At 37.1% G+C, this 25,078-nt stretch overlaps 1 pseudogene across 1 annotated transcript; it reads left to right on the top strand.

Moving 5' to 3' along the window:
• Positions 1-579: 579 nt before the first annotated feature.
• Positions 580-1,941, top strand: LOC138810022 (adiponectin receptor protein 1 pseudogene; annotated as a pseudogene). The gene has a single exon (XR_011366990.1). The product of XR_011366990.1 is annotated as an adiponectin receptor protein 1 pseudogene (transcript).
• The last annotated feature ends 23,137 nt before the right edge of the window (positions 1,942-25,078 follow it).

Genomic DNA, 25,078 nt, shown 5'->3' with positions numbered 1-25,078 from the left:
CTCTGGATGTTGACATGTGAGCCCAAAGTGTAAGCAGGTTTAGATTCTACATGGCCTCTCTCCTCTGGCTTGTAAATGGCCAAATTCTCACTTGTCTCTTCACATGGTTTGGTCTCTGTCTCTGTTTTAATTTCCTCTTTACAAGGACTTTACTGACACACAATCAATGCCTACATAAAAGTCCTTTTTTTAAAAAAAAAATCTCAACTAGCCCTAAAAACATTCTATCTCCAAATACAGCCCTACTATTTATATTGGGGCTTAGGACTTCCATGTTTGAATCCAGGGAAGACAACATTCAGCCCACAACAGTGCACCTTAGAATGATTAAGTAGCTTGTTCGAAGTCAAAAAATACCAAGTTAGCAAAGCCAGGATTCTAACCATACTCTTCTTTCCCATAAAGTTTGTGATGAACATTGCCTGCCAACTAGGGCTAATCATCAGTAGCATCCTATGGTAGGATAGCTCTATAAGCTGAATTTTCTTCGGCAGCTCCTCGAGCTGGTGATGGAGATGGTGGTGGCGGAGGTGACGCGGCGTGGTCTCGCGCTCCTTCCGGCACAAGCGAAGGGGCTGAAGATCCGAGGCCTCTACACCACAGGCCGCCTCCATCACCCAGAGATGGAGATGTAGAGCTGGGGACCACCGCGCCTCCTCCCCCACCCCACCCCACCCTCCACCAGCAGAAACTCCATCACCAGGAGATCGCTGCCCCTCCCCAGGTGCCGAAAACCCTCAACCTGGCCCTAAGCCCAAGCTGCGGGGTACTGAAGTACCAGCAGGATGTCTTCCCACCACAGGGCTGTGGCAACCCAGGGCAATGGGGCTTCTGCCAGGCACCGGGAGGCCGACTTGGTGGGACTGGCCACCCTGCGACCCTTGCTGGAAGAGAAAGCCAAGTGTGTCATGATCAACTCAACTCAAGCTGAAGAAAAGCAAGCATACCCTGTGTCCCAGGAAGAAGAGGAGGAGATGCGGGTTTTGCCTCTCCCTCTGCAGGCCCACCATGCTATGGAGAAGATGGAGGAGTTCGTGTATAAGGTGTGGGAGGGCAGCTGGCGGGTCATCCCGTATGACACGCTTCCTGATTGGCTGAAGGACAATGACTACCTGCTCCATGGCCACCGACCACCCATGCCCTCCTTTCGGGCTTGCTTCAAGAGCATCTTCCGCATCCACACGGAAACGGGCAACATCTGGACCCATCTCCTCGGGTTCCTGCTGTTTCTCTTTTTGGGCATCTTGACCATGCTCAGACCGAACGTCTACTTCATGGCCCCCCTGCAGGAGAAGGTGGTGTTCGGGGTGTTCTTTCTGGGCGCAGTGCTCTGCCTCAGCTTCTCTTGGCTCTTCCACACCGTCTGCTGTCATTCTGAGAAAGTCTCCCAGACGTTTTCCAAACTGGACTATTCCGGGATCGCTCTGCTAATTATGGGGAGTTTTGTCCCCTGGCTTTATTACTGCTTCTACTGCTCCCCAAAGGTTCGGCTGGTCTACCTCTGCACCGTCTGTCTGCTGGGCATTTCTTCCATCATCGTGGCACAGTGGGACAGGTTCGCCACTCCTAAGCACCGGAAGACCAGAGCAGGAGTGTTCCTGGGCCTGGGCTTGAGTGGTGTGGTGCCTACCATGCACTTCACCATCGTGGAGGGCATTGTCAAAGCTGTCACAGTGGGCCGGATGGGCTGGTTCTTGCTCATGGCTTTTATGTACATCACCGGAGCCTGCCTCTACGCTGCTCGGATTCCTGAGCGCTTCTTTCCAGGGAAATTTGACCTATGGTTCCAGTCTCATCAGATTTTCCACGTGCTGGTGGTGGTGGCTGCTCTGGTCCACTTCTACGTGGTCTCCAGCCTTCAGGAATTCCGTTATAGCCTAGCCGGTGGCTGTACTGATGATTCCCTGCTCTGAGCCTTTCCAGCTGAGGGGTGGATGAGGAGCTTCCTAATTGCTTTGAAAAAAAAATAACTTCTTTGCTGAAGTGAGAGGAAGTCTGAGTTGTCTGTTTCTACATATTCATATCTATTTATCTATAGATATAGACACCTATATCTCTATTATCTATCTATCTATCTATCTATCTATCTATCTATCTATCTATCTATCTATCTATCTATCTATCTATCTATCTATCTGTCTGTCTGTCTGTCTATCCATCCGTCCCCTTAGAGAATTGAGTTTCCACTCAAGTTTCAGCTCACTGTTACAGCCATTGGGCAATAAAATGTCCATTTCAGTTCTTCATTGGAGAGGGTGGGATGATCAACCACCACAAGGCAACTCTTGGTTCCTCACAAAGACAGGTCTTTGAAGCTCATGTTGAGATTTTACCCTGCTTCCAATCATTTTGGGGAAAACAAACAGATTGAAATTCTTCAGAATTTTTTTTCCAGAAGAAAATGTCTCTCCTTTACTTCCATCTGTGTACAGGTTACTGTGTAACTTTGACTCCCACCAGGCCAGCATTTCTGTAGCATACTTTTCAAAAACAATTGTTAACTCCATTTCATCTTTCAAGGTCCCAGAGCAGGAAGAATGAAGCCATCAATATTTATATAGCCCAGCTAATCGTAGAAGTGTGTCCAAGCCTCATGTAATGAGTCTTAGTTTTGTTTTGTTTCTTTTGACAGAGTAATGTAAAATTAAAATGGGGAAAGATATTCAGTTGGGGGGGGATGCTGATCCTAGGATTTGAACTCAGAGCCTAAGCATTGTACCTGAGCTTTTTTGCTCAAGGCTAGAGCTTACCCACTTGAGCCATAGCACCACTTCTGGACGTTATTGGTAGTTAATTGGAGATAAGAGTCTCACACTTTTTTTTTTTTTTTGGCCTGGGCTGGTATTGAACCACAGTCCACAGATCTCAGCCTCCTGCATAACTAAGATTACAGGAATGAGCCACCAGCGCCTGGCTGATATTCAACTTTTCTTTTTTTCTTTGTCAGTCCTGGGGCTTGCACTCAGGTCCTGGACTCTGCTTCCAAGCTCTTTTTACTCAGGCTTAGCACTCTACCACTTTGAGACACAGTTCTACTTTCAGTTTTTTGGTGGTTAATTGGAAAAAAAGTGTCTCAAGGACTTTCGTGCCCTGGCTGGCTTTGAATAGCAATGTTCAGATCTCAGCCTCCTGAGTAGGTAGGATTGATTACAGGCATGAGCCACCAGCCCCCAGTTTGATACTCAACTTTCAATAGGAAGTTTTAAAAGAAAACTTGCTTTTATTGCTATGTATCTTGATGCAAAGACTATAAGGATAAAAGAAAGAACATAAGACATATTTTCTTTCTATCTTTATATACACAAAATTTTTGAATACTTTATGTATTTGAATTCTCAAGCAAAAAAAAATCCTGTTCTATTTCCAGTGGCAGAATAAATCACAACAAAATAATTATAAACATAAAGGCAAAAATATTTCCTAATGTTCATTTTCCAGAAAAGATTCCTGTGAGTGATTTTACTTTCATATATGTTGCACAAATTTATACATATTTATGTAGCAAAACAGTGATATATTTGTTTTGGAAAAACTAAATTTATCTGCAATCAAAATGGTTTTCTTTTATGGGCAACAAAGCATTGTTTTGATGTGTACTTATCTTGGTTGATCGAAAATTTACATTTACTTTCCTCATTCAGTAATATTTATATAGCCGTTTTTTATATGTCAACTCACTCATGCAAAAGCCTATCTACAAGTCAAGTCCAAACACAGGGTGCGAATATTTCCACAGACACCTGACATGCCTTCCAGGATGGAAAGGACTGGAAATTTACTGTAGCCCTCTGCTTTGATTTCTAAGGCTGTGGACTTGGTCAGCACATTCTGTTTCATTGAGACAGTAGTGTTTACATGATCCCTCGTTCACTGCCACCCAATCCAGAAGAAAACAAATATAACAAGTTATCTTCACAAGGAGCTCCATTCCAGTTCTATTCATTGTGTTATTTCATTTACAAGTCTCACAAAGTAACATTACTCACACTTAAGATTGTTCAGAACAAATGATATTAGGAGTCATCAATTATATTTTTGTGTAACAGAAACTCATTTCCAAAATAAGCCTCTATAAAACATGAAAAGGCATAACATTACTATTTCAGACAACATCAAGTTTCTGCAAAAACTGTACATGGGAGTGATAAGATGGACTAAGAAATGAGGAAATAGATCCAGCCCATAGCTCAGATGAAACGTTAAGGTGGCAATTGCTTTTATTTTTGCAAGTATTTTTTTCTTTATCCATGAAAACAGCACAGACTTAGTCCTAATCAGTGAACTCTAGTACTACTTATACATTATATGTGTCCAGTCTCTAAAGTATAAGCAGAAGCTCTTAAATTCCAAAGTGATCATCACTTATGAGTTCGGGGGCTTCATAAAATAGGTATATGTTTTCTTTGTCTACAAAGTCTAGAAGATTCCATAAATGGTTCTATACAATTACCATTGTGTCCATAGGTTTAAAACAACCTAAGACATTTGAAAATGTTGCATAATTGCAATTCAATTTCTTGAGGAAAATGAACTATTCTAACAGTTTCCAGCATATGTAATAAATAATAAATAAGAAGGTAATGTGAACGTTAGTTAAAAAGCTTATTACATGACTGAATATAATATACTCAATTGTACTTTCCTCTAAATATATTATGAAGGGGCTGGGTAGAAGGTCTCATGACTATAACTCTAGCTACTCTGGAGGAGGATATCAAGAAGATCATAATTTGAATCCAGCTCAGGCAAAAATTAGCAAGACCCCCATGTCAAGCAACAAAATATGAATAATTGTATACCTAGCTTGGAACAACTAGTCAAGATCTCTAAGAAGCACAGTTAAGAAGAGCTTATTCTGGGTCTGACCCTGGGTAAACACAGGAGACCCTATCTCAGGGAAAAATAATGACCTACCCCCCCCCCTTAAAAATGGCCAGAGATGAGGCTGAAGTAGTAGGTCATCTGCCTGGAATACAAGATACCTGGAGTTCAAACCCAGTATGATTGAAAATATCTATGTATGTATGTATGTATCTATATATCTATGTATCTATCTATCTATCTATCTATCCATCTATCTATCTATCTATCTATCATCTGTATATATGAGTGTGTGTGTGTATGTGTGTATATATATATATATATATATATATATATATATATATATATATATTCCTGAACAAATTTTAAACAAATTCTGGCAATCATGCACATTTTTGTGTTTCTTAATAAAAAATAAACTCTATAGCACAGCATTCACTATGTATATTATATTTAATATCTTAACAAGTGAATTAAGGACCTATGGCAGTTCATTAACATGCACTTGTATTGCATGGTAGAGTGGAGAGCTAGTGCGTTCAGATTATTTAATATAGAATAAAGAGTCATGGTGAGAACTTCTTCTGTAGCTACCTGTTGACAGTGGGACCTACATACCCAGACTACATAGGACCTTCCGTTGTCTGTGATGTATAAAATGTCCCTTTACATGGTTAATGGAAAAAAATCATATTTATATGGCTGTCCATGATTTTCTGAACAGCCTCAGAAGATTTTATAAACATGCCTATGTGGTTATCATAGTGCCATAGCTACCCAAGACATTAGAACCTGTGGATGAGGAGAGTGAAATCTAGACGAGTCAATATCCACTGGCCTTCTGCCAAACCTAGGAGGGTGTCTGTGAATAAAGAGCTGAGTTAATGTACACCCACATCACTGTTCCATGCCCCTTGGCTTCAGGGAAGCAGGGTGTGTGTTCTTGCTCAGAATACACATAACAATGGTAGCGGAGATGAGAATAGGATACACTGAACAACAAGGGTCTGTGGTATAATCTCATGCCTGACTGCTTCAGTTTAGCTTAAATCCAGTCAATTCAGTAGCTAAATTAGAGAATGCTTAGTAGCCTCTATCTGCTTTGCAGACATATAGCTAACATATGCCATGTGACCATAGCTAACAGACTCCATTCTACAGTACAAAAGAAGACTCTTCATCTTGACAACCTTTTAGAATAGTTTCCTGCATGTTGTTCATTTGTTAAGTGCTTATCAAAGGACAGCTTAGAGGATAATGTATCCCTTTCCAAATGATGCATTGGTAGGTCAGGCAGGTAATAATAATTGCCAGTTTCGCCAGAGATTGTGTTAGACAGTTCAACAAGTAGACACAAATTTATTATTCACTTGTTCAACATTGATTTTCTTTTTACAAATGGTGCTTCACCAACCATTTCTGCATATTTTGTTAAATATTTCATCTGTTATATTGGAATTAAGGTGTACAGATACTCTCATAATTGTCACTACTAAAATTAGACTAAAATTCCTATTTTACGTAATGTTCAATAAAGTTAATCATAAATTATAAGTTTTATAAGATTGTTTCATACATATTCATTATTGTTCCAGGAATCATATAAAGAAACATAGTAATAAAACTGACATTTGTGCATTAATATACTTATTTCTGTAATTGGATTAAGTTTGAAGTGGGCAACTGTTAAAGAAAAGCAGTAGAGAATCCATTGTCTTATAAAATTTAATCTTCAAGAGAGTAATCCCAGCACTCAGGAGGCTAAATTAGGAGGATCATGAGTGCAAGGCCAAGGCTCCAGACATAGCTCAATGTATAGTATGTTGACTATGATTCCTTTGTATTGATACTGTCAAAACAACAGCAGAACTGTTCAATCATTTTTAGTATAATGTTTACTCTTTGATGAGGAAGTTAGAAAATTATGTCAAGGACCTATGAAATAGATAAAAAGAGTAACGTAGCTAGGTAATGGTAGTTCATGCCTGTCATCCTACCTACAGCAGAGACAGGTCTGAGGACTGATGTTTGAAGGCGAGAGAGTCTCATCTCCAATTAACTAACTAAAAGCCAGAAAAGGAAGTGTGGTTTAAGGCCAGCCTAGAGCATAAAATTCATGCTAATATAAGTCGCCCTGAGTTCAAACCCTAGTACAGGCATGCACGTGCATGTGCACGCAAATGCGTGCACACACACACACACATACACACACAACTGCAGACAGACAAAGTGTGACATATTTTGACTTTTTAAAAGATACTCAATTATAAGGTAATTTCTACTGCTGGTATGTACATCTGGGGAAAATGTCTGTTTTTCATTAAAATTATATGAGGAAACAGAGGTAATCAAGTTAATGACTTTCTCTACCACTTAGAGAGCTGAGATTCTTCTGTGGGTGGCCTCCTAACAGTGATGAAATATAAACCCCAGATCATCTGTGACAGACCACAGAAAATAGACATGAATGAATGTCTTCTGTGAATGGATAGAAAAAAAAAAAACAAGCTGCGATTTCTGGAGTATTCCAATGCCCACGTACAGCTTAGTTTCAAAGAACAGTAGCATTAATAGCCACAGACAAAGAGGAATTTATACCTTTCATGAGACCAACTACCAGGAAGTGCTGTTCATTTAGATAGTGAAAAAATGTACTTTTTTTTTTTACTACTACTGTCATGGAATATAACTTATGGCATCTTTAGCAAACAGTGTAAGCATTTTGTTTATGGAAGGAATATAACTCATTGGGAAAGGTATGGCAAGATGCTTCTAACATTGCATTCACCACCCTGCTGCCTTCTGCCCTCTGCTCTTTTATATATTTTATGATTTGCCTGTGAATACAGAAGAATTGGTGAGATATTAATACTAAGGCTAATAATAAATGCATATCACTTCCATTTTGATTGTTAAATCTCTCTTGTTCATTCTCCCTCCACCCCCATCTCTTTCATTGACTTTTTCTCTCTCTCTTCCTCTCCCCATCCCCTCTTCTTTCCCCTCAGTCTCCTCTCATATTCTTGCACTGAAGAATCCAATTTGACATGTTGGAGATGCCTGAATGACACACAGATGAAAGAATCCACAGGCCATGTGTCAACATGGAATTAGAACTGTCAGACCAAAAGTTTGTAAGCAATTAAATTCTGCTAACCATCTCTGAGTAAGCCATCCTACTTGGTCCTTAAGATGAAACTGCAGCCCTAGCAACATCTTCAGGTGAACATTACGAAAAATCCACTAATATATTCCTGGATCCCATTGCCACAGAATCTGTATGATTATATGTGTGGTGTTTTAAGCTGCAAAATTGGGGGTGGTGATGCAATAGTAAGTAACAAATAAAAATCAGAAGGACAACGAAGAAACCTAAGAAAGTCTCTATAGGTGGTTCAAGCCTGAAAGAGGAGTATGGCCCCTGACATAGATTAGAAATCAAACCCTGCTTGGACTTTCCCACTATAGAGGACAGACTGCAGTCACTGCTGAGGGACAGTGAATACTGTTCTACTTCTCATATATGAAGACTAATTCTGGGAAAGGGAAGAGAACAAATATCAACGTGAGAATACAAGGGAAAACACAACTGCCAGATGTTTTCAAAGCAATGAAAAATACATACCACATTAGGAAAACTTAAAACTGAAAAAAGTTTGTTAGCTGCAGTTTTAAAGTAAGAAGTGGGAAGGGAAGTTAGGCAGAAAACAGTACCTAGTTAAAAAGAGTGGTTCACACCAAGAACATTAAGATCCTTGAAAATTACCAAAGGAAATATAAAAAGGATTTCATCTTTTGAATCACTTAGATATAGTGAGATGCTTAAATTTTTAAAAAGAAGAAAAAGTTTTGTAGCTCACAGGATAAATGCTAAGTAAAAACACATGAGAAATATAAAAAGTAAAGACAGAGAAATTTGGAATAAACTGTATTAAAAAGTCTTAGGCTATCTTTGATCAATATTAGATATATGAAGATTGAGTATGTTCAATCAAAGTAGATATTACAAATTTCAAGATAATAATGAAAATACTCTCTGACATAAAGAGGTATAAACAAACTAATAATGGAGATATAATGGAATCCTAACACTTGTTGAATCCAAAACAAATAGAATAGAAAATGTAGCCTGAAAAATATCCAAAACATTGTCATATTAAATATTATCCAATATTAAATCTTATCCAATGAAAGGAAACATATAAAATATAATGAACTACACATAGTATTTAAAACAGAAATTGACAAAAAATAGATTTTAAGCATACCAAAGAGAAAACTACTGCAAACAAAAGAAAATCACACATAGGATTAAAAGGTATTTTAAAGATACACCAAAGTAGACATTAACCAAAAAATAATAGTTACTTAGAGTCAGAAGAACTTTTACTGGGAGTTAACCCAGGGCATCACACATCTTGGGCAGGTGTTTTACCACTAAGTCACAGTTCAGACTCTAGAATTAACTTCAGAATTTATCAGAGGTAAAGAAGAACAGAAAGCAGTCATGAAGAGATTAACCCACAAATGGCTTACCTTCCCCACTGTGTGCACAACTAACCCCAGAGCTCCATAATATATGATTAAAATTAAACTAATAGAACTAAAATGAGAAACTGCTATTTTCCTCAGTCTCTCTTAATTCACTCCTGATATTCTTTATGCTAAGAATGAAAGGCTCTTAATGAATAAAGTATATCTTTATAGCTGAAGGAGAAATAACATATAGCCCAGAAATGGATGTAGTAATATATGGCTAGTTCATTTTTTACAAAGGTGGACAATAGAGAAAAATAGATATTCTTTTCAACAAATTTTGCAAAATAATGAATCTTTCCTTATATCTTAGACTTAATAAAAATTAACTCAGGTGAATATCCAACTAATTATAAGATTTAAAATTATAAAAATTTTGAAGATGCCAGGTACCGGTGGTTTAAGCCTGTAATCATAGCTATGCAGGAGTTTGATCTGTGGATCGTGGTTCAAAGCCAGCTCTGGCAGGAAAGTCTGGGAGATTCTTAGCTCCAATAAACCACCAGAAAACTGGAAGTGGGCATTGTGGCTCAGGTGGTAGAGTGCTTGCTTTGAACTGAAGAGCTCAGGGACAGCACCCAGACCCAGAGTTCAAGCCCCACGACCGATGGGAGGTAGTGGGGTGAGGAATTGAAGAGACTGGGCACCAGAGACTCTTGAATGTAGTCCTAGCTATTCAGGAAGCTGAGATCTAAGAATTAAAGTTCAAAATCAGCCCAGATAGGAAAGTCCGTGACTCTCTCCTCTAAGTAACCACCAAAATGCCAAAAGTGGAGCTGTGGTTCAGCTGGTATAATGCTAGCCTTGAGCACAAAAGATCAGGGACAGTGCCCAGGCCCTGAGTTTAAGGTTAATGACTGGCACTCAACCATATACATTTTTTAAGAAGAATATAATAGAATCTTGTTTGCCCTGGATTAAATAAAAGTTTCTTTGCTACAAAAGCAACTTCTGGATCCATGAATTTTTTTTAATAAATGTGATATTTGGATTTCATTAAAATTACAGTATTTTGAGACTTAAGAGGCACTGTTTAGAAGACAGTTAAAAATTAGGAGCAAATATATGTAAGACATTTCTGATATAAGGTTTGTATTCAGAGTAAACAAAATTTCACAACTGAACTAGAAGATAAATAGTGATGATTTTATATAATTGTTACAGTAGGGCTGACTATGACAGAAAACTAGGAAATATTCTAGATTGGATCTTAATTATAATGGTAGTTAAAAGTATGTATTTCTTTTCAAATATAAAAACAATATACTTAATAAGTTATACTGGAATGCTTGTAAATTATGCTTCAATAAAGCTGAGTGTTAAAGGTAAAAATATTAAAGACTATTGCCAAAAATTCAATGTGTATATTATAAGAGAAATATACCATGTTAGAAAATTTATGAAAACGAATAACTGATTTATCTTTTTATGATTCTTCCACCTATTAACATGCCCTCTAATTTGAAAACAGCATAATTTCCAAAATATTATAATAAAATAGAAATGTAGTTACATTTTTGCTAAAAGAAATTATGCTTTGTTTCTTTTTTAAATGTTTATTTTATTGTGAAGATGCTGTACAGAGGGGTTACAGTTACATCACTAAGGCAATGAGTACATTACTTGTCAATCATTATTTCCCTTTCCCTTGTGCCTTTGTGATCATTTTTCTTTTGTAAAAGATGTTTCATTTCTTAGTAATCATTTTTCCTCTTTTTACAACTTAACAATACTTCTATTTGTTGTCTAGTCTATAGCAAATAGTGATCGTCAACATGCAATGATTTCTAAAACCATTGACTGAAATAATTAACAATTCTGCTTCTATGCACCATTCCTAACAAAATGAACAATTAAAACAAGACTTTGGGAGCAAGTTTATATGGTTTTAACTTCTATTCAATTTGTTTTCTTACTCTTGAACTTCAAACAGGCAATTGATGAATGCCAGCCTGCAGAAACTAAAGGCTTATTTATATTTATCTCGTGGGAATTGTAATGCTTCTTTGTGACAAACAGGAGTAAGCTGTCCACCATATTTTAGACTACAAAAATGGCAGTTTCTCTCCTAGGACAAAGTCCTGACTGATTCTTCCCATGACCCCTCTCATCTATTCTGAAGTCTCTGTGTCATCTTAGTTTCTTCCATAAGTTAAAAATAAATTGAATGTGGAAGGAGAAAATACTGGCTACTTAACTCCTATGTTATTTAGAAAATAATACCTCTAAGACTGTGTGTGTGTGAGGGGAGGGGTATGTGTGTATGTGTATGCACATGAGCACTAGTCCTACGGCTTGAACTTAGGGCCCACGTGTTATCCCCAAGACATTTGCTCAAGGCTAGTGCTCTACACTTGAGCCACAGCTCTATTTCCAGTTTTTTTTAGTGGGTTAATTAGGAGTAAGAATCTCACAGACTTTTCCTGCCAAGACTGTCTTCAAACTCAATCCTAAAATGTCAGCCTTCTAAGTAGTTAGGATTATAGGCATGAGCCACCAGGGCCCAGCTAAATATCTCTAAGAATTTTACACATTTAAAATTAATGTATTATTTTTATGTATTTTTGAAAACAATAAATAATATTTGAAAATAGCTTAGAAAATGCTAAGGGCCATGTGATGATTATTATTATTTTAAGCAAACCCACATGTACAGGTTAATAATAGCACATTTTTGTGTCCAAAGCAGTACATGGATTTCAGTGTCTCACACAAACACTTTTGCACTGAGCTACGTCTTCAAGCTGGACAACATATTATTAACAGAATCTTGTAAATAAATTAATGTATATACTTTTAAAATTTGAGATTTTTAGGTCATCTAATTTTAAAAGAAAACAGAACTAAATAGCACACAAAATAAGCTCATTGTAAATAATTAACTAAACTATGTATTATAGTTATATTTTAAGTTTACATTTCTATTCAGTGTTCTGTTACTACTGTGATTATTATTGGTTCTAAAAGATTCATGAGCATTTGGTAAAACAAGATTGAGAAATAAATTAAAGGTCATTATAACCAATATCCCCAACATTCTATTTAAGCAAATAAAAATTCATTTTTAGTGAATTCTCTAAAACTAATGATGAAATTGATGTTTCCCCAATGGTAAAAATTTGATAACTCTTAAAAGAATAGTTATGCTTCTGTTAAGATTTGATTTCTTTCTTTCTGAAAATATATAAGTTAAAAAACATAAACTACATCAAAAGCAAAAGAAATTTCCAAATGTTGGGACAGCATTGAATAAACTTAAACTAAAATAAATAGGGCCAGAAAGGCAGACTAAAATAAATAATTTTTATGTGATGGTTTAGCTTAGCAGTTAATCATCATAAATCAAAATTAACAGAGATGGTTACATACTCCACACACTGTTATTACTTCCTATTAACAGAATAGGTAATTGACTGCTTCAAAATTTCAAGATACTGGATAAACACATGCATACCACAGAGATATTGATGGCTTGTGATGGCTTGTGGTAGAACAAGTCTTTGCAATAAAACTACTCTCATTATTATTTAGTTTCCCAATGACTATAAAAATAATGCTTACCATACACTAACATGTCTTAGTCAATTTAATTATTTCTGAAACAATATACTTATTCCATTTAAAAATATTTTTTGTTACTGGGCACTGGTGGCTGATGCCTGTAATCCTTGCTACTCAAGAGGCTGATATTTGAGGTTCACAGTTCAAAGCCAGCCCACACAGAAAGGTCTATGAGATTCTTACTCCAATGAACTACAAACAAAACAAACAAAAGAAGAAGTAGATCTGTGGCTTATGCGATACAGGACTAGCCTTGAGCACAGAAAAGTTCAAGGACAGCATCCGGACCTTAAGTTCAAGCCCCCAGAATTGGCATGTTCCAAAAAGTATTTTGAGTAACTCTAACCCCCCCGATCATCGACTTTTCAATAAAGATTTAAAATAAAAAAGAACAAAAAAAGTATTTTTTGTTGATATGGTAGCAGACTTTTGTGCTTTTGACAAATTACTTAACCTGAAAAGCTTTTCAAATATCAAAAGATAGTGTCTATGGATTCTTTCATTACTCTGGTTATTTTTGCAGGTTGCACACTTTCCCTTATTAGTGAAAACTAGAATGTGCCTATAAATCAGTACATAAGCACATTGGTTGGCTCTCAAGCTGTTATAAATGAATTAATTGAAGTACAATAACATCTACAGAAAATGCAAAGAGTACAATTCCTTAGAAAGGCTAAGTCAAAACCTAACAAAAGGGATGGGAAGGTGGCTGAGTGGTAGAGTGTTTGCCTTGCATGCATGAGGCCCTGAGTTCGATTCCTCAGCACCATAAACAGAAAAAACCTGAAGTGGTGCTGTGGTCTCAAGTGGTAGAGTACTAGACTTGAGAAAAAAGAAGCATTAGGGATAGTGCTCAGGCCCTGAGTTCAAGCCCCAGGACTGGCAAAAAAAAAAAAAAAAAAAAACTAACAAAATTAGGAAACAAAACTAGGAAATGGGTACTTGTGCAGGGGGGACCGGGGAGGGAGGAGGGCCTGGTCAAGAGAAGATCAGTAGAAGAATGCATGGGGGGAAATGAGTACAATGCAGAGAAATGCCACAGAGTTGAGAAAAGTCAGGGAAGGAATGGATGGAAAGGGGGTGAAGATGTTGAGGGGATGACTCAGATCAAGATGCATTGTGTGCATAAATTGTCATGCTAAGTGGCAAAAAATTCAATACATAAACTTAAAAATTAAGAAAAGTGAGGGGTCAGGCAGAAGGGGAGAGTGGTAGGTCAGAAGGTTAAAAAGGGTGACATCATCAATCAAGAGACACTGTTCATAAAGTGCTCTGCCTAACGAAAATTAACATCTATTTTTATGAAAGATTTTGCTTACATACTTAGGGTTATTAACTGATGAAGAGGGTGCTTGCTGCAGGTTTGTGTGGGTGTAGTGTCTTCAAATAACAAGACAGTGACATTTGAATCTTTGGTTATGCCCTTGTGAGAAATTTCTTCATAATAGGTGGTCTATTTCACAGTGTTTTACCTACAGCAGATCTTTCAAAGCTGGAGATTGTATTTCCAAACCTTAGTATTGCTTTAGCAAAAAACTTCATGTGATATTGAAAAAAGAGAAGACTTTGATATATTCATCAACAGTATATTCAATTTCAAGAAAAGCTTCTTTACCTGTTCATAAGAAGGGATTCACCCATTAAAACTTTATCATTCAGTGGTGTCAATTTAGTCACATCAATTTCTACTTTTAGTTCTCTTGCAATATCCATCACATATGCTGTTACTACCTCTGCTGAAGTCTTGACCCTCCCATTTCCACCCAAGGGGATGAATTCTACTTCTAAATGTCTCCTAAAATTCACATTTGACCTCTTCCCACAAGCCACATTTTCCTTTCATTGGGGTAATCTGTGAAGGGGATCACAAAATAGATTTTCTTTTCAGGATGCCTTGATCCATGAGCTGCTGAATAAATATTGTACTAGCAATGTGAAAATATTAATGTCCTGTATCGTCATCAAGAGTTCTTCAGTGTCCAGGTTGCTGGTCAATGAGAAATGATTTAGAAAATACTTCCATTTTTTGCTGCACTAAGCCTAAAGAATAGACTTAGGATATTTAGTATAGCACGTTTTATAGACCATTCCAGCCCCCATCAAGGCCTTTATTTCCATCTATATATCATAAGCAGAATATATTTAGTACAATTCTTAAGGATCCTTGGATTTTCAGAATGATGGTGTTAGTTTGAAGTTAAAGTTAACCAGCCGCATTACTCCCTGCACAAGAGCCAACTTGGCCTAAAAGCTTTGAATTCAGATAGTGAATTCGCTCTAGCTATGAAAATTCTTTCTTCTACAAGATTATTTAATCTCCATTGTATTTGTAACGTTTGCGAAAGCCATTTTCTGCTACATCTACCATTTGTTGCTTAGTTTGCATTATTCCATTATGAATCTATTTCTTTCTTTAAATATAGTGAACTAACCTCTCCTAGCTTCAGTTTTTCCTTTTGCAGCTTCCTCACTTCTTTCAGCTTTTATTTTTTCCCCTATCTTGGGGTTCATTTCACTTAACATCGTTTTAATTAATTAATTAATTAATTAATTTTTATTGTGAGAATACCATACAGAGAAGTTACAATTACATGGGCAAGATAACGAGTACATTTCTTATCAAGCATTGTTGCCTCCCCTTTGTTTCCCCTTTCTATCCCTTCCCATAGTCCCCCCTCCTCCCCACACCGATCCTCCCTGCCCCATGCCAAAGTTGTGAAGTTCATTTTTCAACATAAAGACTTGAACATCTCATTGCTGCAATGGGTCCACCTGTATCCCTAGTTAAACGGTTTGTTTTTTCCTTTCCCCTCCACAAATTATACCAACATCAAATACAGTGAAAACAGGGGTTATACTGTGGGGGAAGGACATACAAAGCAACATAGAGATCATCTTATAAATATGTTAGAAACAATTACATGAAAGAAAAAAAACCGAATACTTATCTTGGGGTTCATTCCCCTAACATCAACTTTCAGCTTTTATAAGTAGCATGGTGGTGCATGCTGGTAATCACAGTTAATCAGGAGACAGAAACTAGGACCACCATAGGTCTAAACAAGCTCTGAAAAAAAATATTACTAAGAACTCATCTTAACAAGTAAGCTGGATTTCATGGTATGCAACTGTCATTACAGATTCTAGAGGCAAAGATAAGAACAAATATTATAAGGGCAAAATTTGTGAGAGCCTAACTTGTAAATAAGGAAGAAAAAACTAGCTGGGGTTGTAGCACAGATGGTAAACTGCCTGCCTAGTAGTTCAAATCCAAGTGCCAAAAAACAAGTATTTAACTTAACTTAGAAGCCTGGCTGTAAAGGCATGTATACTTTGTCCATTATTATTTGACCCTAATCATTGAGATTTTGGTGTATGTAGGTATATATGGACAGGAACCAAAAATAAAAGTCAAAATGTTGCTGGGCTTAAATGGTATATACCTAGAAAACTAGCTACTCAGGATACTGGAATATCTATGTTGAAATCCAGTCTGGACAGAAAAGTCCAAAAGATCCTAATCTCCAAAATAATAATCAAAAAGTCAGGCTGGAGATGTGGTTCAACTGAGCCAACTGAACAAATACCAAGTGTGAGGTTTTGAGTTCAAGCCCTAGTCACACAAAAGAAAATGTAGTAGATGATGTCTTGAATTAATATTTGTTTTCATTTAAGAAGAGGGAGCTAGAATAAATGGGATTGGTCTAACTGATATTCTTTCTGTGTTCAGCCACCCAGAGAGATGCTTTTATATATTAACTTGTGCTATACCTCATCAAAGTCTATGATATTTTCTTTTCCCTTCTATACAGATGACAATACTAAATCTGAAAGCTAGTGAATGAAATCATTCATCTGAGATTACATGAGGCTGATTCAGAGTACAAGAATTAGATTTTAGTCTCTGATTCAGAAGTAACTCCATCAAAGCAAATCAATGGAACTTTAAGGAGGATCTGTATAAAGTCTGTACCCATCAAAGCATGGAAAACTACATGGTAAAGGAAAACCAAGGACCATGAAGATGAACTACAAAAGCCTTAATCTCATTTGTTTAAAGAGGTAACATGAGCTGTGTTCAACAAAGTGGAGAAAACTTGATTAAGGATATGGGCCACTTCTCGTTGCTCCTTCCAGACAAATATTCTAACAATCAGTATTTGAGATCCTTCCCTTCGTCCCAGCATTATGCTGTTATGAACCTCAACAGGTAATTTACAGATCAAGTAACTTCAGGTCAAACTGAAAACATTGTATTTGCCTGACAAGTTCACAAAGAAAGTGTGCCTCTAATTGTAATAATGGATTGAATTTCAAAGATGATTTGAATAGCTAAGTTGAATATTTAATCTTCTTTGGTAAAATGAGTTTTCCCCCCCTGGCTGTGTGTGAATGCACACACACACACACACACACACACACACACACACACACACACACACACAATATTTATAAGGACAAAAGGACAAAAAAGGGCACAGAATTCCTGACTAATTATGGGCCAAATCGTTGCCATGTGAACATTCTATAGCATTGATCATTTTACAATAATTTAAATCTGTCTATAAGTGAAATATAAACCCCCACATTATGTACAAATAATGTAATATATTCCTAGTTATACTGTCTTTAAGATTTCCAATGTGCCACATAGAGTGATATATCATTCTATGCTTCCAAAGCCTTTTGTACACAGGTCTTCAATCTTCATCTCTTCAGTTAATTTTTCAGCAGAGTCTTATGTTTTGCTGAGGTCAGCTTTGAACCACAATCCTCCTATTTCTTCCTTTCTGAGTAGCCACAAACACATGCTACCATCTCTGGCTTGATTTTTGGAGATAGAATATAACTCAATTTTTGGCTGAGGAGAGGGACTGGATTGGCTTTATACCATAATCTTATATCCTGAGAAAATCGAATTATAAGGGAGTGACACCCCAACCAGTACCTTTGCTTTATTATGAGGGAAAACAATGTATAGGAGAGGTAAATTATCATGTCCAAGTTAATACAATTATAAGATCAAAGAATGGAACAAACTCTTCCAGAAACTTGGACACAAATATATGTGTATTAAGCTTGAATTTCATTCATTATGAATAAAGTCAAATCAACCCAGGGAATCCTATGAGCATCTTTATTTTAAAAAATGGGATGGGGGGCTGGGAAGGTGGCTCAGTGGTAGAACGCTTGCCTTGCATGCTCGAGGCCCTGGGTTCGATTCCTCAGCCCCACATAAGCAAAAAGAAAAAAGCCGGAAGTGGCGCTGTGGCTCAAGTGGTAGAGTGCTAGCCTTGAGCTGAAGAGCTGAGGGACAGTGCCCAGGTCCAGAGTTCAGGCCCCACGACCGGACCCCAAAAAAAAAAAAAAAAAAAAAAAGGGATGGGCCCCAGTGGCTCACAACCTGTAATCCTAGCTACTCTGGTGGCTGAGATCTAAGGATCATGGTTCAAAGTCAGCCAGGGCATTGAAGTCCATGAGACTCTTATCTCCAATAACCACCAGAAAACTGGAAGTGGCGCTGTGGCTCAAGTGATAGAGCTCTTGCCTTGAGCTGAGGGACAACACCCAAGCCTAGAGTTCAAGCTCCAGGACCGAACAAAAAAAAAAAAAAAAAGGAAATGGACATAGAAACTGTGGTTCAACTGGCAGAATATGTGCCCAGTACTGCAAAAAATTGAAGTGGAACGTCAAATCCTTTTGAACTTCAAATCCTCCTTGAGAGAAATATGTTAATGACTTCCTATTAAAAAGAGGAATTTGCTGCTAATTTCTCATTGGAAATGTAAAAATAAGCAATACTGTAACTGATAGCAACATAACTTCCACATCAATCATTTTTACTGTAAATTTAGCTCATATAACAAGATTATTTCGCTATTTGGCAATTTTGCTTTTTTAATCAAGTAACAATTTTCCCCCTTGGCTTCGGACCAGTAATGTTCTCATACATGAAAGCTATAACCCAACAGACTTGGAAAAAGAATATTTATTCTACTTACAAAGGCTGTTAGGAATTTCCTTTAAGTCCAACTGGGAGCAGTTACTTTTCCTTTGAATAAGTCTGCTTTCATACAAAGCAAACAAATGTTTGGAGGCAAAATGAATCTCTTTTTTCTTAAAATGCTATGGTAAGGTTATTCTTGGCAAGGGAGAATGACTAAGAAAGGATAAACAAGGAGGCTTCTATGTTACTAAGAATGTCTTGTCTTGATTTACTGCTGGTTACAAGGTTAGAGCTATAAAATTTATTCAAGGCGATTACTTGTACATTAACCTAGCTATTGATGTGCAAATTTTCTCTATTTATACTATCAATTATATAATTTTTAAACATCAGAAAGTAAACAGCACCCTTAGAAACTTACTTTATAGATGAATCAGTTTGAAAGATTTTTAAGAAAACTAGGTGACTCTGAGAGGGTAGTGTAACAACATTTTTATCAGCTGCATTCAGTTTCACCTAAATTTTAACATTATTGAATTTTGGGAATAGAGCTACTTAAGATTTGAACCCAGAATCTCATGCTTGCTAGTAAGATATTTTATCACTTGAGCCATTCCATTCATTTATTATTATTATATTTTATTGTAAAAGTTAGAGTTACATAAGTAAGGTAATGAGTACATTTTTTTCTTTTTTTGTATGTTTTTATTATAAAAATGCAGTACAGAGGTGTTACAGTTACATGAGAAAGGTAAAGTACATTTCCTATTGAGCATTGTTACCTCCTCCTTTGTTTCCTCCTACCATTTTTTTTTTGCTTTACTTTTTAATTATTTTCATATTTTTACCCAGGACTGGCCTCATACCATGACTTCCTATTATTTCTGCATAAATGAGATTGAGATTATAGATATGATCACTTGGCTTATTGTTGATATGAAGCCTCACTAACATTTTCTTTGTAGTGACCTTATACCGAAATACTCACGATCTCTTATCACCTCTCCCAAACACACCCAGCAGCTGAAATAATGACCATGAACCACCAAGCCTGCCAATATTATTGTTTTTTTAATCTAAATTTAGACTTTCCATGACTTGATTTACTTTTCCTCCGTTCATTTCTTTGATCCCAGAGTTGTGGATCTGGATAGTTTCATTCCAAATAAATCCATAGTTGTTTTAGATACTAAAATTATGTTTCAAAATATTTCATTATGTATGTTTGATACAGATGCAATTATACTATTTATCCCAGTGGTAAGCCAAAGTGGGGCAGGCAAGCCATTGCATTTGAGGGACTTCTATATTACTCAGATGGCTGCCCATGATTCTCCCAGATAGTCCAGGTAGATCTCTCTATTGTGACCCAGAATCTAGTGTCTAATCACTTATTTGATAAACTACATTTCAATGCCTTACATAAAATAAGATGACTCTGCTGGGCAGGTGCTGGTACCCCTAGCTACTCAGGAGTCCAAGGCATAAGGATAATGACTCAAAACAAGCTTGGGGGAAAATGTCTAGGAGAGTCTTATCTCCAGTTAATCAGAAAACAAAACAACAATGAAAAAAACAGAAGTGGAGATGTGATTCAAGTGATAGAACAGGAGCCTTAAGCAGAAAGGCCAAAGGAGAATGTGAGACCTTGAATTCAAGCCCACTACCACCATATACACACATATCTCAAGATACCCCAAGATTTTAGTCAAATCCTCTATTGACTGGAAAATCTATTATTTTTTCTTTGAAAAATCTTTTTCTTCTAATTTCAGCAAACAGCATTAATATCAATCTGGGGACCAATTCAAGACATTTAGTGATATTTCGTCTCTCACTCTTCACATTGATCCACCTTGTACAGCCACCTGGCAATAGCTTCCCTCTCTTCTTCCTTATGTTGAATCCTGCACCTGTTTGACCCATGAACACTCCAACTCTTCATTGCCTTAGGATTTTCATGTGGAAGTTATCCCTGGAAGTATTTCCTTTCCATTCTATTCAAAGTTGACCTGTTCTTATTCTCTGCATGAAAGAAGTAGCTTCTTAGGGATCTATTCGTGCTGTACTCATATAAAGTTAATCTCCTTTCTTCCTCCAGCACTGTTACACTTTCTTATCACATCCTGATTGTTTGTTTCCACAGGAATTAGCATAATTCAATTGCCAATGTATCAATACTCTTGTCATTCTCAATCTTTCACGCCAGCACAAGACAGAATGCCTTACGACAGGATGTATTAACATAAGATATATACTGCACATAATATATAATAGCTATTTATTCCTACACATCTTTGTATTAAGTACATTCTATACCTATCTTTCTATACATATAATTGTGCTAGTGGTGTTTCTCTGGAGAATCCTGACTGCAGCAACTCCAAGCACTGACCCTGGATGCTTTTAAGTTTCAGGTGGGCCCTTGTGGAGTTTCCTCTGACTCTGAGAAAGAAGGATCCTTTACCTGAAAAGAAGAAAAGGAAAATATTTAGTGTGAAACAAAGTGATACTTATCCCACTAACCCTGTGAAATGGAAATGCTTTCCTCTAGTTCATAAAACCAAGTTTTCACACTGAAAATCCATTGGGAGATCCACTAGGGCTGCCTAATACATAACACCACACACCTGAAGCAAGGTGTGGCAAAGAAGAAATGTGAGAGGACACTAATAATAGTGACGCTACCACGGTGGGACTTCTGATTTTTCCTTTTTATATGCATACATAGGTTTTAAGAGGCTCTGGTCCTAAATGAAAACACTTGTATTCCTGTACTGTGCCTGACAAACCTGGAAATTAATTTACAGTTCCAGACTTCACACTAACCTATCCAGGGAACAGCACAGTGCGTCAATGTTAAATTTAATATTGTCTGATATGATTATTAAATTGCTGGGAATACTTAATTCAATATTTAATTCTTTTTTCCATGAACTGGAATATAAAGGCATCATGGTACATATACATATATATATTTACATATTTAAAGAGTCCTAATAATTTCATAACCATTTTAGATGTTAGAAAAGGTAACAAAGAATTGCTAGCAAGGCTTTTATGTAGACTCACAAGGAAAATATTAAAGAATCAATATTAAAATTTCATTTATCTGTCTTACCTCATAAAGCATGGGACAAATGAATGCTTTCAGGGTACCAATAAAGATAATAAGGTTCAGAGAAGCTCAAGTTCCTTATCCAAGATGAACCAGATTGTGCTGGGGCTGAAGATCCAAGAATGGGGTAAAGGCCATGCTCAGCACCACAGGCTGAATTCTAGCTATAAGAAAAAGCCAAGGATACTAACAGACCAGGGGCAGGGGGTTCAGGTCTGCTTTAGAGTATTGGAGACCATTTATGAACCTGCCATTTTCATCCAAGTACTTAATCTGCTACAAGAGCTGCTTCATACAGAGAGGTAGCATCTGCTTTGTAATGATTTACCTACACAGATGAATTAAGCAAGTCACTCTTTTACTGTTCAGTCTGTCAATGACTGAAGTATCACACTGGTTATTATTTGATGGGAAAGGCAAAAATGGCATCTCTACATCATTCCTTCCCAGGCATTAATACCATCCACTTTATGGGAAAATAGATGTGCATCTTAGAATGACTTGCAGTGGTAGTTAAAGAACCTGCAAAGTAAGAACCCACCAGAGTATGGCAGGATATATTAAATGCATTGGATTTTCCATCTCCTCTGACTCTTGCTGTAATTAATAGGTCATGATGAGAGTGTAAACAAGAGATCCAGGAAATCTTTGTACTGAATTAGGAGCTTCAGCATCTACCAATTTACCATGATGAAGATGTCGTGGGTACAGCTGTCTCCACTTCTAAGATGCTCTTGGGTCAATGCACACTGCTGGCCCAGGGGCTTTGCTTATACTGAGACAAGGTTGAACAGTGAGTTCTGGGGGGGGGGGGGCATTAAATAGTAAATAGTGCTACAAGTATATACATTTCTGATGATAGAAAAAGATTAGAGGAATTTCTCACCTAGGTCTTTTTCTGTACTCTGAGTCCCTGTGTGTGTGTGTGTGTGTGTGTGTGTGTGTGTGTATGTGTGTGTGTGTGTGTGTGTGTGTGTGTCTCCACTGTACTACTTTTTTGTTGTTTTATTTTATTTTATTTTATTTTTTAGTTTCATGCTGGTCCTGGGGCTTCAACTTAAGTACAGTCCCTGAGCTTTATTGCTCAAGACTACTGCTCTACTATTTAAGCCATAGGTCCATTTCCAGCTGTTGGTGGAAGTCTCACAGAATTTCATGCCCTCGTTGATTTTGAACTGTGACCTTCAGTTCTCAGCTTTCTGAGTAGCTAGGATTAAAGGCAAAAGCTATCAGTGCCCAGGTTCTACTGAAATAATTATTGTTACCATCATCACTGTAATTATTATTATTGTCACTATCTTTTGTACAAAGGAGGTGCCATATAATAAGGCAGTGTACGAGTTTAATGCATCTTGATCTATGTGACCCCATCAACAGTCTCACTCCATCTCGGCCCTCCCCTTCCCTAATTTCCTTGATTTTGTTGTACATACAACACATTCTTGACTGCACTCTCCACACCCTTACCACCCTTCATTGTCTTCTTGTCCTCACTCCCTCTTGGACATATCCATTTCTTTGGGTTGATTTTGTTGGGCTTTGATCTAGTCTCTCTAAAATATTATACTACTTGAGTTCTCCAAAGAGCCTATTATACTTCAATTAATTCATTTGTAACCACCTATCCCAACATGTTTACTTCTAGATTTATAGGTACATTCTATCTACCACAAATGAAGGAAATCATGCAACATTTGTTTCTCTGGGTCTAGCTTACTTCTTGAAACTGATAGAATTTCAAAACTATCTTATGTTGCCACCTAATATTTATACCTTGGATGAGTCCTATAATTAGTTTCCCCATTATATCCAGCCAATGACAGTGTTTGTGATCAGAATAGATCAGTACAAAGATCCATCCTTCCTCCATGTAGGCAGAATACAGGATATTGAACAGAAGGAATGCTTAGCCATATTTCCCACACTCTTGGAGGAAGAGACAAGAAGTAAGAAGTTACTCTAGGGAAGAAATCCCCACAAATCACCCCTATCCTAGGGAAGCTCAAATGCATGCTGAGAGAGGGCCTAGATACCAATCTCAGACTGAGGAAAGAAAACACAGGGGCTAAAGCAAAGAAGTCTCAAGTCTGGAGGAAGAAAGACAGGAAGCTTGTTGGAAGGATACACAAAATGGCTCTAAAATACAAGCACAGGCAAAGGAACTTGGTGAGAATGGCCTGGGCCATGAGGAGAGAATCTTTGCTTTTATTTTGAGGCTTGGGAGCTCAGTAATAAGCATGCATTTTCACCAATGCAGTTGGTCAGGGACAATGCATAGTACCAGATTCAGGATGGTTTGATTTAGGTATTTTTCATATTATAATAGCATTTGTCTTACAATCTTCTTCCTTGCAGTCCTCAGAGTGCTAGGATTATAGATGTGAGCTATCATACCCAGATATTTACTACATTTTTGACTGATGATATTCTCAGTTTTTGACACACACATATGGAATATATATATATATATATATATATATATATGTGTGTGTGTGTGTGTGTGTGTGTGTGTATGTGTGTATGTATATATATACATATATATGTGGAAGTAATGTTATAAAGCAAGAGATATCTCTCTGCTGGTCCAAGTATGACTCGCCTCAAAACATGAGTGCTGAGTAGCCCGTTTTCTTTTAAAGAAAATCTTCCTAAGTGACCTAGCAAATAGTGTAATACCTTCGCAATCACCCTGAGAAATCTCACCATGACTTCACTAATACGGAAACTATTCAATATTTTAATTTTAAAAGCAGGGTCATTTATGAACTTATTGAGCATGCAGAGGAGGTTTCTGTGTCCAAATGTGGTTTGATGAAGCAGTTTACTACTTTGCCTCCCTTTTCTCCTTGTCATTTGTTCCTTCCAGCAGAGAATGTAAAACCAGAATACTGGAATAATGCACACAAGAGCCTTATCATCATTTATGTTCTATTTAGCAAAATCTCTTTTGTCATATACACAGACAAGCAGGCATTGAGAATGTAGGTTTTCTGGTCCTGTTTAAATTTTACTTCTTCTAGGTATGCTCTCCTCCCTGCTTCTACCTCAGATTTACATATTTACAGTTGTCATTTTATCTACTCAAGAGGCAGAAA

The sequence above is a fragment of the Dipodomys merriami genome, unplaced genomic scaffold, assembly GCF_024711535.1.
Source record: "Dipodomys merriami isolate MVZ:Mamm:240054 unplaced genomic scaffold, mDipMer1.0.p SCAF_5, whole genome shotgun sequence".
Classification (NCBI taxonomy): Eukaryota; Metazoa; Chordata; class Mammalia; order Rodentia; family Heteromyidae; genus Dipodomys; species Dipodomys merriami.
This window is presented reverse-complemented; position numbering and strand designations above follow the sequence as displayed.